Source organism: Urtica dioica, chromosome 3 (genome assembly GCF_054948205.1).
Source record: "Urtica dioica subsp. dioica isolate 48M chromosome 3, U.dioica_male_clone48M_v1_H2, whole genome shotgun sequence".
Classification (NCBI taxonomy): Eukaryota; Viridiplantae; Streptophyta; class Magnoliopsida; order Rosales; family Urticaceae; genus Urtica; species Urtica dioica.
In genome coordinates, this window is record NC_142758.1 from 32513315 (window position 1) to 32523872 (window position 10558).

General features: G+C 41.4%; 1 pseudogene; it reads right to left on the bottom strand.

Annotated features, from left to right (window-relative positions):
- Nucleotides 1-7359: 7359 nt before the first annotated feature.
- Nucleotides 7360-10354, bottom strand: LOC149402594 (uncharacterized; annotated as a pseudogene).
- Between the last annotated feature and the right edge of the window lie 204 nt (nucleotides 10355-10558).

The following is a 10558-nucleotide window of genomic DNA, read 5'->3' on the forward strand; positions in this document are numbered from 1 at the left end:
CCGTTGGTATTTCCATAGATCACCCGCATTTCTGTCGAAAAACAAGTTTTCCTGTTGGCTCTTTTTCATAATTGTATCCATGGAATTTCATCTCATCGACATTCATGTCATCCGACAAATCATTAGCAATCGGTATTTTAGAAATTTATTCAACTAAATAATATTGAATTAAAAAAACTATCTTATTTGTTAGTAGTGGAGCCTAATCTAGGGAATTGGAAAAAGTCCCACATCGGTTAGGGAGAGTAACTTTGTACAATTCCTTAGTATATATAAAGGATGCTATGTGTTGTATTCTTTGTACCCAAAATAGAAACACTTGTACTTGTAAATACTTTCCCAATTGGGTTTATAGTTTTGCAGCGACAAAGTGGATGTAGCTTTCTCATTGAAAGTGAACCACTATAAATCTTGTGTCCTTTTTTCTTTGCTATTTATTTTCGTTTTCTGTTCGGAGAGAGGGTTTGACAAAGTAAACCCAACAACGGTTTGGGCGAACTGACGAACTAAAACCCAACAGCTGAAGCGAGCTGTTAAGACGAAGTGACGAGGTCAAATCTCAACAACTGGTACAAGAGCTTCTAGGTTTGCAGTTTCTTATTGAAACGGAGTGCGGCTTGTGGAGAAGAAGCGACGTAGAAAACAATGGGAGGTGAAGAGGGCACGGTGCACGGGATCGGAAAGTTCGACAGGTCGGACTATGCATTATGGAGAATGTAGATTGAGGATTATCTGTACGAAAGAAAGCTTCATCAACCGTTGAGCGAGAAACCAGAAAAGATGGATGAGGCAGATTGGAATCTCCTCGACAGGTAGGTTCTGGGAGTCATTCGACTGGCGCTATCGAAGAACGTAGCTCACAACGTGGCAAAGGAGAAGACCACGGCGGGAATGATGAAGGTCTTGTCAGACATGTACGAGAAACCCTCGGCGAGCAACAAAGTGTTTCTGATGAAGAGGCTTTTCCACTTGAAGATGGATGAAGGAGCCGCGGTAGCCACTCGCGTGAACGAGTTCAACACAATCGTCAACCAACTGTTATCGGTTAAGATCGAGTTCGACGACGAAGTGCGAGCTCTGATCATGCTCACGTCCTTGCCAAACAGCTGGGAGCCGATGAGGGCCGCGGTCAGCAACTCGGTTGGAAGTGCGAAGTTAAAGTTCAACGACGTACGAGATCGCATCCTCGCTGAAGAGGTGCGAAGAATTGATTATGGCGAGGTCTCGACGAGTTCGGCCTTGAATGTGGAGAACAGGGGAAGAAACCACAGCCGGAATCAGAACCGAGGGAAGGATAGGTCGAAGTCACGGAGTGGGCGAGGTCAGTCCAAGTCGGGGAGATCCTTTACGTGCTGGAATTGTGGCGAGTCTGGCCACTGTTGGAATCGATCTAGGGTTTAAGAAAAAGTTTAACGCTTCGTTAAGCGGCGGAATTTTAAAAATTTTCTTTTTAAGTAAAACTAGTTTTTACTAACCTAGACAAGAGCATGTACATGTAAATAAAAACTAATATGAGCTATTAAAGTTACTAACCTTTCTTGAAGCTTGAACCTTGTAGAAGCTTTTGGAAAGTTGCAACGCTCGTCTCCCCTCGCAGCACGTCTCTCTACCTTTCCTCGGCACCTCGAGCAACCACGAAAGTTTCTATCACTAAATCACTCGAAAAGAAGGAATCAGTGAGTGGGCACTTTTAAACACTACGACTTGAGAACGTGTCTCGAAGTCGCAGAGCTAAAGACTAGGTCGAGTGAGGACCTAGGTGCCAAGACAAGAAAAAAATCGAAAATAAACTAGAGAGAGAGAGAGAGGATTTCGGCCACAAGTTCTAGAGAGAGAGTCTCTCAAATCTCTTAAACTTGGATGAATGAAAATGAGAAGAATGAGGCTCCTATTTATAGGAGAGGTCTCACCTTCAATAAGGTAGTTTCCTCTTCTATAGAATATCACATATTCATGAGCAAAATAACCCTTATTTCCCATTCCTCTTAGGCGCCCAAGGCAGCCTTCTAGAAGGCTAGGATTTGTTTCCTTTTTTGTTCCTTGGCTTGCCTATTAGTCTCTTGGCCGATTCCCTTGTGCATCTAATATGCAAAATTTGTTTCCTCTTTTTCTTTTGGCAAGTATCTAAATACATTTATGCACAAAATAATTTCTCTTTCTTGGGTATTATGGGCGCCCAACATGTCTAGAAAAAGGCTTCTAGAATTTTCTTCACTTGTTCAAGACAACATAAGAAAAGGCCCATTTAGAATTTTCAATAAAATTCTTATGAAATGAAAATAATTCACAAGGCCCAATGATCAAGTCATGGCCGAGTGAAACATGTCATAAAATGACATTGTCAAAAAAATTTATTGACATTCATTTCATCCTTTGTCTCAAAAGACAAAAATACCCTTTTGACTATTTTCGCTCTTGTTTTGGCTTAGCTTCCAGTTTAACTATTCATATCGATGTGATTCGTGACAGTGACCTCATGGACCCAAATGAACAAAGCTTTAGCTAAACACTTGGACTCAAAAGTTCACAAACCTTTTCCAAGTTTAGCTTAATGCCAACTGACTCCACTAAAGAGCTGACACTGAAAATCTCTCGGTTCAAATGAATTTATTTTCTACTCAAGAATTCGACCTAATTATGATGAGCGGATCCACTGAATATTATCTATGTTTACCCTTCATGAATGTCATCAGCTAGTCGGGATTTACTAAATTACCATTTTACCCTTCTAGCTGTTATTTCCTCAACTCCTTTGTCGCTTGTGAATAAGTTAGAAACAATGTATTGACGAGGAGCTAACAAGTCACATTGTTTCATCCAAAAGAGTCAAGACTCAATTTGGACACTGGCCAGTTCATTTATTCACACTCCAAGGAACAAAGCATGAGGTGACATACATTGCATTTCAGCAATCTTGTACATGAATTCCATATCTATGAGAACTTCACAAAGTTACTCATGACAGACTCACAACTTAGTACTTCACCAATAGGCCTTGTTCGGAATCACATAGTGAGTCCGAACTTTGACTTTCTCAAATGAGAACACTAAGGTGTGAAATGGCATGTCTCATTTCAGGATTAAGGTAAGCATGATGCAATTCATACATAGTGACTTCGAGACATAAGAGGTTAAATGGTTTGTTCTTATATTGTCTCTAGAAGTGCACTGGTCAATTCAGTACCTTCGGAAGATACCTAGAAGAATTATAGAGTTCCTAACTCTCAATGCCTCATAACCAGACATCATAGATTCTTCTAACAATCATACTGAGGTCAATAGTCCTTTGACCCTAAGATTGCGAATATATCGTTTTAAGCAAACTACGAAGAGTTTGTTCATGCAAATCTACATTTGTCTCTTCGTAAGTTGTTAAGTTTGTTTATGGACTAAAAGACTATGGTTTTATCATAAAGCTTCAGACAAGGAAGATTGAATGAACGTTTCAACTTTATTAATGAATGAATAGGCAATTACAAGCAAGAGTCTTCATGAGACTTTATTACATCAAATGTTCAAAATAAAGACTACAACTCTTCTTGTGGGCACCATTGACAACAGCCACATCACGAAGTACTGCAAGAATCCAGCCAAGTAGAAAGGCGGTGCCCACGCCGTCACTAAAAATTTAGCAGATGCGTTACTGCTAACGGTGGACAGCTCGATTGACTCTTGGGTGCTCGACTCAGGAGCGTCTTTTCACACCACCCCTTACAGCGACATTCTGGAGAATTATGTCGCAGGAAATCACGGGAAGGTCTACGTGGCTGATGGCGAGCCTCTAGACATTGTTGGTGTCGGCGACGTCAGGCTGAAGATGGGAAACGGGCAAGTCTGGAAGATCAACAAAGTCAGACACGTGCCGAAGTTGATGAGAAACCTAATCTCGATGGGTCAGCTCGATGATGAAGGCTATACCACGACGTTCGGGAACAACTCGTGGAAAGTGTCAAAGGGAGCTAAGGTGGTAGCTCATGGACAGAAGACAAGCACGCTCTACATGACGTCGAGCTGCAGAGACATGGTGGTCGTGGTCGACAACACCGCGCGGACTGAGCTGTGGCACCGCAGGCTCGGACACATGAGCGAGAAGGGGATGAAGATGCTGGTGAAAGACGGCATGATCCCGGAGCTGAAGGCGGTGGAACATCACCACTACGAGAGCTGCATTCTCGGGAAGCAGAAGTGAGTTAGCTTCACGAATGCGAGCACAGAGCTGAAGGCGGTGAAACTCGAGCTGGTACATACCGACGTATGGGGACCAGCTCCAGTCCCTTCACTTGGGGGATCTCGCTACTATGTGACACTCATAGATGATTTCATGAGGAAGGTATGGGTTTACTTTCTGAAGAATAAATTTGACATATTCGCTACCTTCAAAAGGTGGAAGGCGATGGTCGAGCTGGAGACGAGCTCGAAAGTGAAGTACGTCGACTCCGACTTCAAGCGGTATTGCGCTGAACATGGGATCAAGATGATGAGAACGATCCCAGGAACTCTCCAACAGAACGGAGTAGTGGAGCGAATGAATCGCACGCTGAATGAACGACCTCGGAGTATGCGAATTCACTCCGGCCTACCCAAGATGTTTTGGGCCGATGCAATCAACACGGCAGCCTTCTTGATAAATTGAGGACCGAGCGTTCCTTTGGATTTCAAAAAATTCCAGAAGAAGCATGGAATGGGAAGAAGGTAAACCTTTCTTATTTGAAAGTGTTTGGTTGTTTATCATATGTTCATATTGATGAATCTGTTCGAAGTAAGCTCGATCCGAAATCTAAAAAGTGTTATTTCATTGGTTATGGTGACACTGAGCTCGGCTATCGTTTCTGGGATGCCCACGCGAGAAAGATAGTCCGAAACATGAATGTTGTCTTCAACGAGCAGACGATGTACCAGGACGAGCTGAAGGGGAGCTCGACGAGGAAAGCTCCTGAAGGCGGGAAGTCAATGATCGACCTTAAAGACTTCTCGATGACCGAGCTAGAAGAAGAAGACACTTCGATGACCGAGGTGAGATCGGGCCGAGCTGATGGCGGTCACGAGTTCGAAGAAGAAGACACTTCGATGACCGAGGTGAGATCAAGCCGAGTTGATGACGGTCACGAGATCGAAGAAGAAGCTGATGAGAACACCGTGCTCGAGGTGAATCAGCGGACTCCGATCACCGAGCTGCGGAGATCGTCAAGAGTCAGAAAACCGGTACACAAGTTTTCTCCGTCTCTCAACTACATCCTCCTTACCGACAGAGGAGAGCCGGAGTGCTATGAAGAGGCTATGGAGGTCAACACCTCGACCAAGTGGGAGCTCGCCATGAAGGACGAGATGGATTCATTGATCACGAATCATACTTGGGAGCTGGCGAAGTTACCAGCTGGGAAGAAAGCACTGCACAATAAGTGGGTGTACCGGATAAAGGAGGAGAGCAATGGAAGCCAACGGTTCAAGGCGAGGCTGGTGGTGAAAGGTTTCCAGCAGAAGGAGGGAATTGATTTCACATAAATCTTATCTCCGGTCATCAAGCTCGTGACGATCAGAACCGTGCTGGGATTAGTTGCCAAGGAAAATCTGCATCTGCAACAGATGGATGTGAAGACGGCATTTCTTCATGGTGATCTCGACGAAGAGATCTATATGAGGCAGCCCGAAGGCTTCGAGGTGAAAGGAAGAGAGGAGCTCGTGTGCAAGCTCCAGAAGAGTCTCTACGGGCTGAAACAAGCCCCACAGCAGTGGTGCAAGAAGTTCGACAACTTCATGAAGCGAGCTGAGTTCGGCAGATGTGAGGCCGACCACTGCTGCTACTTCAAGAGACTTGAAGACTCCTATGTGATTCTTCTGCTCTACGTCGACGACATGCTGATCGCAGGTGCCAACCTATACGAGATCGACGAGCTGAAGAAGAGATTGTCCGAAGAGTTCGCGATGAAGGATCTAGGAGCTGCGAAGCAGATTCTCGGGATGAGGATCAAGAGGACGAGAGAGAGCATCGAGCTCTCACATGAGGAGTACGTGAAGAAGGTGCTCCAACGCTTCAACATGGAGGACGCGAGGTCGGTCAGTTCGCCGCTGGCCAGACACTTCAAATTGTCCAAGCAACAATCGCCAGTAACAGAGGATGAAGTGGCGTACATGGACAAAATCCCCTATGCTTCGGCCATCGGAAGTTTGATGTACGCAATAGTGTGCCCGAGGCCGGACATTGCTCATGCAGTGGGAGTTGTCAGCAGGTTTATGAGTAACCCGGGGAGAGAGCACTGGGAGGCTGTGAAGTGGATCCTCCGATATCTGAGAGGCAGCTCGACCTCGGCGTTGGCATTCAGGAAGTCCGAACTAGGACTCCAAGGTTACGTCGATGCTAACAATGGGGCCGACGTCGACAGCAGAAAGAGCACGACCGGTAATGTCTACACATTCGGAGGGACAGCTATCAGTTGGGTGTCGAGGTTGCAGAAGATCGTTGCTTTGTCGAGCTATGAGGCAGAGTATGTGGCCATCACCGAGGCCACAAAGGAGATGATATGGCTACAGAATTTTCTGGGCGAGCTGGATCAAGACCATGAAGGGAGTGTGCTGTATAGTGGCAACCAGAGCGCCATTCAGTTGGCGAAGAACCCAGTGTATCATGCGAGAACATAGCATATACAACTGAGATACCACTTCATCAGGTCGGCACTGGAAGATGGTATATTGGTGCTTGAGAAGATCGCAGGGAGTCAGAATCCCGCCGACATGTTTACTAAGTCTGTGCCGTATGACAAACTGAGGTTGTGCTCGACCTCAGTTGGACTCCTCGTCTGTTGAGTTGAGTCGCCGCTGCAAGATGGAGACGTGAGATTAGTCTCCAAGTGGGTGATTGTTAGTAGTGGAGCCTAATCTAAGGAATTGGAAAAAGTCCCACATCGGTTAGGGAGAGTAACTTTGTACAATTCCTTAGTATATATAAAGGATGCTATGTGTTGTATTCTTTGTACCCAAAATAGAAACACTTGTACTTGTAAACATTTTCCCAATTGGGTTTATAGTTTTGCAGCGGCAAAGTGGATGTAGCTTTCTCATTGAAAGTAAACCACTATAAGTCTTGTGTCCTTTTTTCTTTGCTATTTATTTTCGTTTTCTGTTCGGAGAGATGGTTTGACAAAGTAAACCCAACAACGGTTTGGGCGAAGTGACGAACTAAAACCCAACAGCTGAAGCGAGCTGTTAGGTCGAAGTGACGAGGTCAAATCTCAACATTATTAACCGGATTGCATCCTGACTTTAAGTTATATAGATGCGCGTGCATGCAGTAAGGTTTCATACATATATATACCGGAAAAAATATAAATACAATAAGAACAACTATATTTATTTCCCTTTCTATTAGTCCCATTTACACCTAATCTGGTTACTGTGCTTGAAATAATGAGCCAACAAAACACTCTCATCAATTCTCTTCAACACAATCCTCTTTACCATACTATAACATTCAAAGTTAGACCACTTACCAGATTTCCCCTCAAAATTTTCACTCCTCTTCACCCTCACACTATTCTCTTCCCCACCAACCGAACCTTCAACCCTCTCATGCTCCCATTTCATTCTCTTCGTAATCAAAACACTCAACCCCAAAAGGCTCAACGAGTCTTGCCCTTTTCCACTCCTAAACCATGTCAATTCATCCCCAACACGACCCCAGTCGCACACAACTTTCCTCCCATCAACAAACGCCTCTTCTCTGTCCACAACCACGCCAACATCCACAAAACAACTATGAGAATCCACGTTGTCGTTTTCTCGCTCGAAAATCTTGTCCCATCTCTGCTAAAGTATCATCTCATAAAGCATAGACCTCTTCATATGTTCCTTGAACTCCACATTGTGTTCCTTGACGAACATGAAAGGGACGTACCACTTTCCAACTACCGTCGAGCTAGGAGCGATTCCCTGAGTTTGGGATCGACGCCCGGGCGTGGTCCAGGCGGTAGCGCCGAAGGGTCTTCATGTGGATCGTCTAATATTTTCTTCTCAAGAACTCGGGAGGGAATCCTTCACTGGTGGTGGAGATGACAGTGTATCCACGGCTCCTTTTTTAGATGATCTCGACTTGTTGAGAAGTGTCCGAAAAATCCAATGGCCGCGGTTTTGCATCGTTGATGTACGCGCAACAACAAAAGGTACCCATGTCTGCCTCAGATGAGCTGGCAATGGCTTTCCTATCAAATTAAACAAGAGGTTGTTAAACAGATGGTTAACACTATATATAAAAGGGTGATCTAGCTATGTAGCCAATTTCAAACTTAGTTTTAAAGAAGTAGCCAACATTTGGTTTATTTCGTAATCTAGCCTTTTACCAAAATTTACATATGAAAAATTATCCGAATTACCCTTATGTAACCAAATCACAAAACCCAACCACTAGCCCACGTTTCACTATATGTAATTAATAGTCAAAGAAATCAATTAATTAAATGCATAGACCACGTTTGACAATTTAATAATAAAAAATAAAATAAAAAAGGAAATCCATTATAAAATAAACTAAAAGGAAAGATAATAAAAATATATTAAAACCCAAACGCCTCATTAAAGAACCTGACAAACACATATATAAAATGAATATGTCTTTTTTGGGGTAGATTTGAATAGTTACCATCATTTTTTTTTTAAATAACTCTTAAATGTTAATTTTGGTAAATTCATTTATTTTGATAAATAACTGTTAATTTTAGTAAATTATGATTCATTTTAATAAATAATTAATGATACTTAATTCGAAAATAATTTAATAAACCACAATTGAATTTGAAACATCAATTTTTTTCATTAAAAAAATTGACACACGTTATTGGGATAGAAAGTCAACGTCTCTCAAATACACATAACAACTACATGTCATAAATAAGGAAAGAGAATTTTGTGAAATAAATGAGTATAAAGTGTATTAAAACATTGGCAATTTAGTTGCGTTAAAACATTGGCTATAGGGCTTTTTCTACCACGATTTAAACAAAAGATAATAATATAATTTGCTATATAAAAAATCAAGTCACCTCGTCAAATTTGACTACATTTTAAACTTAATTAAAACGTTAGTTAAATTGTAATTTCAATGTTTCAACTGTCTTAGTCCGTGTGATTTTTTATATAAATAAGATATAGTATAATCAATCTTTAATTTCTCTAGAGAACAAACTCGTGCGAATTCACAATTTATTTAAGAGTGGATAGCGGTATATGCATAAATTATCAATTTAATAGAGTATATTATTCATTATTTTGAAATATATTAGAATCATGTATATAAATAAACGAGTTTCATAACTAACTTATAATTTCCTGACTATTTTAACTACAATTTAATATGCATAATTTTGTTTATATTTCGTTTGCTATTTTGATACATCCATCTCCCAACTTCTTTCGTTATTTCTCTTTCACAACCGTACCAAACATATTTGATAAATAAAATAAAATAAAATTAAAAAATGTAGGAAGCATATGGACAAACCAAGAAAAGTCATGACCATTTTTCTTTTCTTTTTTCTAACCAGAAACATGATCAATATTCCACGTTCAGGTATATTGTTTATTTTCTTCTTCTTCTTCTTCTTCTTCCTTCTCCTTGATAATTTTTCATGCACGCACATAATGAAGCATAGATCATCACGATGATCCAGACAACCAAAAGCCAATTAAGCCATACCCTCATAAAATTCATAAAATATAAGTTTTATTTTCAAAAGCAAATACTAAACATTTGGATTTCTAAATCTTGAGATCATAAATGCCAACTTAGCTGGCTTTATATTTTTTTTTTTTTTAAAAAGCAACAAACTAACCCCTGATGTCTTCCTTTGCGCCGGATGACGTAGTAACGATTGGAAGCCAATGGCTCACCGATCACCGGAATGAAAGCCACTTCGTCGCAGTCGTCAGTTCTTTTATCCTTGCCTCTGCTATTCTTGCCCATCACGTCGGAGTATTCTACAGTGAGGTCCTTGTTCTGAGGAAATGGCAGATCTCGGAGCTCCTATCCTTGATCAGCCTGAAAAACATTGTCGACGCGCATTCCTTGTCCAAGATCACCAGATACCCCGAATTCGGACCCTCCGTGGGCCTCAAATCCAACAACTCGCGACTTTCTCAGCACTGACAACCAGCGACGGATCTAGGTGGAGGCCAGGGTGGGCCAATGCCCCCCCTCAATTTTTGAAAATTATTTTTTTAACCCCAAATTTTTATATTTTTTATAATTTTACCCCTAAATTTTACTAATAATTATGTTTTTTACCCAAATTTGTAAGTTTTTTTTCAATAATGCCCCTCCTAAAAAATATTTCTCAAATTTGCCCCTCCTTGATTGAAATCCTGGATCCGTCACTGCTGACAACGGCCTTGTTGTGTACGTTGTTTAATGTTATATATAGTTTCTAAGTTGTCCTTGGTTTCTTTGAATGTATATATATATATATATATATATATATATATATATATATATATATATATATATATATATAGATGTTGAGTCTGGTATAACACGGAATATAGAGATAAGATTTGAGTTGTTTCATATGTTTTT